Source organism: Mesocricetus auratus, unplaced genomic scaffold, assembly GCF_017639785.1.
Source record: "Mesocricetus auratus isolate SY011 unplaced genomic scaffold, BCM_Maur_2.0 Super-Scaffold_100006, whole genome shotgun sequence".
Taxonomy (NCBI): domain Eukaryota; kingdom Metazoa; phylum Chordata; class Mammalia; order Rodentia; family Cricetidae; genus Mesocricetus; species Mesocricetus auratus.
The window spans coordinates 48,646,379-48,652,311 of record NW_024429190.1 but is presented as its reverse complement, the minus strand read 5'-3'; the positions used below and the strand labels follow the sequence as shown (position 1 = coordinate 48,652,311).

General features: G+C 35.5%; 1 pseudogene; it reads left to right on the top strand.

The window, feature by feature from the left end:
• Positions 1 to 2,312: 2,312 nt before the first annotated feature.
• LOC101835015 lies at positions 2,313 to 2,761 on the top strand (annotated as a pseudogene).
• The last annotated feature ends 3,172 nt before the right edge of the window (positions 2,762 to 5,933 follow it).

Below are 5,933 nucleotides of genomic sequence, written 5' to 3'. Positions count from 1 at the left end.
GAACACAAATGACTACGTTTTCACAGTTTGGGATGATGGAAGGTCTAAGATCACACATCATTCAGGGATCTTTTTAACAATGTCTCAGAGCTTTGCCTATATCTACTGCTGTGTACTCATTTGACTGTTGTCTGTGATCATCTTGTCAAGTCTTGGATGTCTCTTCTTACAAGGATATTGCTCCATGAGATTAATACCTGCCATATAACTCACATGATAATTTTTATCCTTTTCATTGTGTTATCTCCAAATAGACTTGAGATACAAGTTAAATTACAAGATGTGAATGGAAGGGGAAAATGCAGTCTACAGAAGATGTGAAAAACTAAACATTTCATCAATTGTGCACCCTGTGATAAACCTGTTGGAGAAAATGCAATGAACTAATATTATTTGATGTATTCTAATGGACTTCATAAACCTTTACTTATTTTTATTATAGAGTCTATTAAGGAATTATTTGCATTTTTCCTGGGGTGATAGATAAAATTCATTCATGGTGTTACCATGACTATATTTGAGCTCAGTAGCACACATAAATATGCTTGTATGGAAAGATTATATTTTAATAAATTTTACTAATAACTTAGTCCAGTACATTGATACACCTATGATTAGATCTTTCATAAGCAGGTAAAAGAACCATGGAAAGAGAAAACCTTCTGTGTCTGAGGAAGGTTATCCCTGTTTGCATAAGTAGGTAAATTAGGGCAAGCCACAGCAATGGATATACACAATTAAGCACTAAAGAATTCTTTAATTATCTATTTGTCTAAATGTATACCTTCCTCCTAATGGAGAAACAGATAATTTACCACACTGATGCTACAAGGATTTTTAAACGTATTCTTTACTGTCACCGATAGGGCAGATACTAACCAAATGTATTGATGTGGTTCTCCCATATAATGTCTCAATGCACGTAAAGACTGTGCAATGCTTAAATAGTGTTAAATATATCTGCCATCTCATTTGTTATTTATTTATGGTTAAACCTCCAAATAATTGTTCTAGCCTTTTGAAATGCCCAGTATATCATCTTCTCATATATATACCCACCTTTCCATGGGAAACCACAAATTCTTGCTCTTATGTAATGATGACTTGGCTCTCTTGATATTACATACTCTCAAATTCTATGAATTAAACTTACATAAAATTCTCAGATGAGTTATCTCATGCAGTAGTTTTCTATGTGTCTATACAATTTAATAGAGTACATGCCTACATATATCCCATCGTTTCTTCATAATTCCAAAATTCCTTTTACATTATTTTGAATGTGGCAACTGAAGGATGGTTGATCTGTAACTACTGCCAACATCTTTGCTTATTTTTATGTTATTGCTGAAAGGGGTTTCTAAAGATATGCTTCCCAGGGACCACTCATCCATAGCTGGTCTTTTTTTCCTCGATTTTCCTGGTTTATTGTTGTTGCATTACTGAGCATTGTAACTCAGAGATACACAACGATATTCACTCACAGATTCCACATGATCAAGGAGAGTTTAATTGGGTGTTTAATAATAGCTTCAAAACTTCCCTCTCCTTGCTTAAATGGCATAAGCCTGCCAACCTTGCTAACTTAACAGAGTTGATAAGAATTATTTTCATGCTTTTATGTATTTCATATGTTCAGAAAGTCAAGAGTGGTAAACCTCTAGTTATTTTTATCTATTTTTTCTCTTTGAACAAAGTTGCTTATTCTACTTTCTACTTGAAAAGAAACATAACACATTTAAAGTCATGAAGAAGAAAACAAATTACCTTTTCAAGGAAAAAAAGCATCAATTGTGTTCCTGTCACATCTTACATCCTTTTATTATTCATCTCTTTGGTAATTTCCTGGCTCATTATGGAAGAGATCCAATTTGTTTCAGCCTCATGTCATACAGACATGTAGAAACGAAGGGGAAAAGATATTGATAATACACCAACATGATAATCTTCAGTGAAACAACAAAGATTTTGTCTCTGTTTTATTTAAAGAAAATCATTTAGTTGTTTGGAAGACTGTGAAACAGAAATTCAAAGTTTATTTCTGTCACTGCTGTAAAGGTGCTGGGACCTAAAAGGGTGGACCCAATAAGTGAGGTGGACTAAAGACTCAAGTGATAGCCAATTTTATTCAGAACCTCAAACAATTATATTCTGGAGGCTAAGAAAGGTCACATGAGTAACGTTCTCCTGAGTTCCAACTGTATACAATCATAAGAACAAGCTTCACACTCTTGTAGCAAAAATACAGTGGCGGCAGTTTGAATCTCAGTACTATGGAGGAGTTGGCGCCAGGATCTCACTAGTGTCTTCTCTTCTTTGTTTCATCATTGTCTGAGATGGCTGGCAGTAAGGCTGGAAAGGACTCTGGAAAGGTCAAAACAAAGGTGGTTTCCTGCTCCCAGCAAGCCAGCTTGAAATTCCCTGTCAGCCTTATTCATCAACACCTAAAATCTAGGATAACCAGCCACAGATGTGTAGGCATGACCACTGCTGTGTACAGCGCAGCCATCCTGAGTATCTCACGGCAGAGGTATTAGAGTTGGCAGGAAACGCATCAAAAGACCTAAATAAAGTAAAGTGTATCACTCCTCATCACTTGCAACTTGCTATTCGTGGAGATGAAGAATTGAACTCTCTGATTAAGGTTACAACAGCTGGTGGTGGTGTCATCCCACACATCCACAAGTCTCTGATTGTGAAGAAAGGACAACAGAAGACTGACAAAGGATGCCTGGATTACTTATTATCTCAGGACTCTTAACAGCTGTCCAGTGTTTGTGATTCCAATGGACTGTATCTCTGTGAAAAACATAACTTTGCCTTTTTGTAACTCTATTTAAGCAAGTTGGAGGCTTAATTAGCCTTCCAGTCAACCAAGTTTCTGCATTCGAGTCTTAACCATTTTTAAGTGTTGCTTTGGCTTCAAAGAAGTTCTTGATTCTGAAGTAGTAGGTTTTGGTTGAGTTGACTGGTTTTAAAAAGCTGTTTGGATTTTAATTGTGATGCAGAAGTTATAGTAACAAACATTTGATTTTGTACAGACATTATTTCTAGTCTGGTAGATAAGCTTAATAAAGGTCATATCCCAAACTAGTTTTAAACTTGTTTAAAAAAATATAGAGGCATGTAAAGGATCATTTAAACATGTAATTGAAAACCAACATTTAGCAATAGTGGGTAATCTAAAGTAAACCCATTCCTATACACTACACCTGGGAGAAGCACAAACCAGGACAAGAATGCTTCCATATTTTGAAGAAATTGAGGTTACATGACCTATATTGTTTTTCTTAAGAGTGTTCTCATCTGCTCAACCTCTTTCTTTTTTATATCTTCTTCTAGATATCAAACATCTCTCTATTGGTGGACCAAAAAATGGTAGGAAGACAACATCATGAAGTATAAAAACCCAGATTTAAAGGTAGAAATGGTCAGCACAAACATGGAGCCCACTTGCTGATGCCCTGAGGCACATTATGACAAATTCACATGCGTGAATGGCCTCACTGGAAATTCCTTAATAAATCAAACTCGTAAGTTTTGGCATATACTGTGCTTAGGAGAACAGGATGTAATTTCCACTACCACTATTTCATTATTATCTTTGTGCTTAATGTAACATCTGAAATCTGCCTTCTACAGTTTTGTTAGATTATCAACAGAATAAAAAATCGACTGAAGTTTAACAAACCCTTAATAAGTTCAATACTTTATTAGAACTTAGCAGTCCTAAAGAAGATCAAAACATCCAAGAGCACACACCATGCTTGGTATTATTAACTTGCCAGGATCAGGAAGTACTGTTCTAGAATGAATTAAGGAGGGCATAAGCAAAGCACATGTCCTCTGGCACACAGCCAATGCCAGCAAGATATGCTTTTACCTACTTTGCGGGGTTGGATCAGAATGACTGATAACAAGGGAAATTGGTGAAGCATTTCAAACTTCACTGGAAGAATTTCAAAGAGGTTTTAAAACACTAGGAAACTATATCTTCTGCAGCACCAGGTGAGCAGCCAAATACTATTTCAGCTCAGATGTCTCAAAGCTAAGGAAAAAAGGAACAGACTAAAACCACAAAGGGCTTTATCAGGCATTACTCTACAGATGCCATTGGAGAAATGGAAACAGTGGGACCAATGTAGGTAACATGGGTTTAACTCAGAGTTAAACATGACTGCATACTCACCACCCTGTAACACATAGAAAATAGCAAAGACAATCATAAGAGTTATGTCTCTAGACCCTTGAAATCATTCTATGACATAGGTATTATTATCCTTTTGCAGGTGGGAAACTGAGGGCTAGAAAATTTTCTTCTGCCATCCACAAATAGCTTGGCTTCCAAGAAATCTGAGCTCAGTTTAGGGTCTTGGCTTTGCCAAGGAGAGATTACTTTAAAATTCAAATTAGTTATACAGTCTTAGGGATATAGAGAATGTTGATTGTGTCTGAAAGTTATATTTGCACTTTAAAATAACCCATTTAAAATTACAAAACTATGTCAAACCTAATAGTAATTTTTCTATTATCATCAATAAAACCACATAGTAAGCAGATGTGATAATAAAATTCAAAATTTTACTTTTGGGTGATCACATTTTCAGTGTCATATATTCTTAAAATGATTTTTTCCATGAAATAAAAACATAATATATATTTTTATTTACTTATTTCTGTCCTTTCATAGTTTCATATATGTACACCAGTGTTAGTAGTTTCCATCCCTCATTACCGTTTCTCATCTCCTCCCTCTCCCACTGAAATACTTCAACTTAAAAACAAGTAATATTTTACCTTCCAGGCCTTTTTTTGTGTGTATGACCACTGAGTCTAATTGGGGTTTCTTTCATGAGAACTGAGAATGTGTGAGTGGTTATTTACTGAATCATGGACAAATTATCAGCAGATATCCCATGGAAGAAAGTGATGCTTCTTCCACCAGCAACTACTAAATGATAAGAGAATCCCAGGGAGTGGGGGTTGCTCATAGCCCTGCCCCTACTATGAGGAATTGTTGACATGCCCAAACATATGTAGGCCTTGTGCAAATAAGTTCATGAGTGCAATGGTGGTGAATGCCCAGAAGAATCTTTTAGCTTTTGAGCATTTAATTTTGCTCATATATCTGAGCTCTGTTTTCACCCCTAGAAATTAAGGCAGTAAACAATGCAGCAGCTTCCCGTCAAAATTTAATTAAAGGATGTTAATCATGAAAAAGTACTTTTGAAAGTTCTATTTTTAGAATCATTACACTGTCGTTTAATTGATAGAAGAAATATAGTAGTGAATGCTTCTATAAGAAATTACACACATGGACAAAGTGATAAAGATAAATATTAGACAGAAGGAGTCAGGGTGTTTGGAAATATGTAATTATAGAAAAATACTTGGAACTGTGTCATCAATTACATTCTTCCTAGTCAGCAAAAGTGCTTTTATTCTAGAAAGTAATCTGATCAAAATAAATAAATAGTAAACAAATATATTTCTTGTGTGATATTTTGATTGTGTTCTTACAAATAAAGTTTTCTTGGCACCAGAGTGTGGTGGCAGCCACTAGCTGACCAAAATTAACCACTAAGGTTTGGAGGACTATAGACAGAGAGGAGACAAGAGGTAGTAAGGCAGGGTTGAGAGAGGATCTCAGCCTTTTTGGATGGAGGAACAGTAGAGGTAGGAAGCAGCTTGTGGCTGCCCCTTGTTTTTCTGATCTTTCAGGTTCTAACCTGTTATCTAACTTCTGATTTTTTTGTTGTCAAAGATTAACTAGATTAACGCTTCATATATTCCCTCAAGCTATTACACAGATAGTATTCCTCATCTTTGACAAATTCAATTTTAAGAGTAGTCATGTCCTAATAAGAATAAGACTGTATTTCTCTGGATTGTTAGGAGTTGTTTACTTATTTGATTTTCCTCCTCTACTGGAT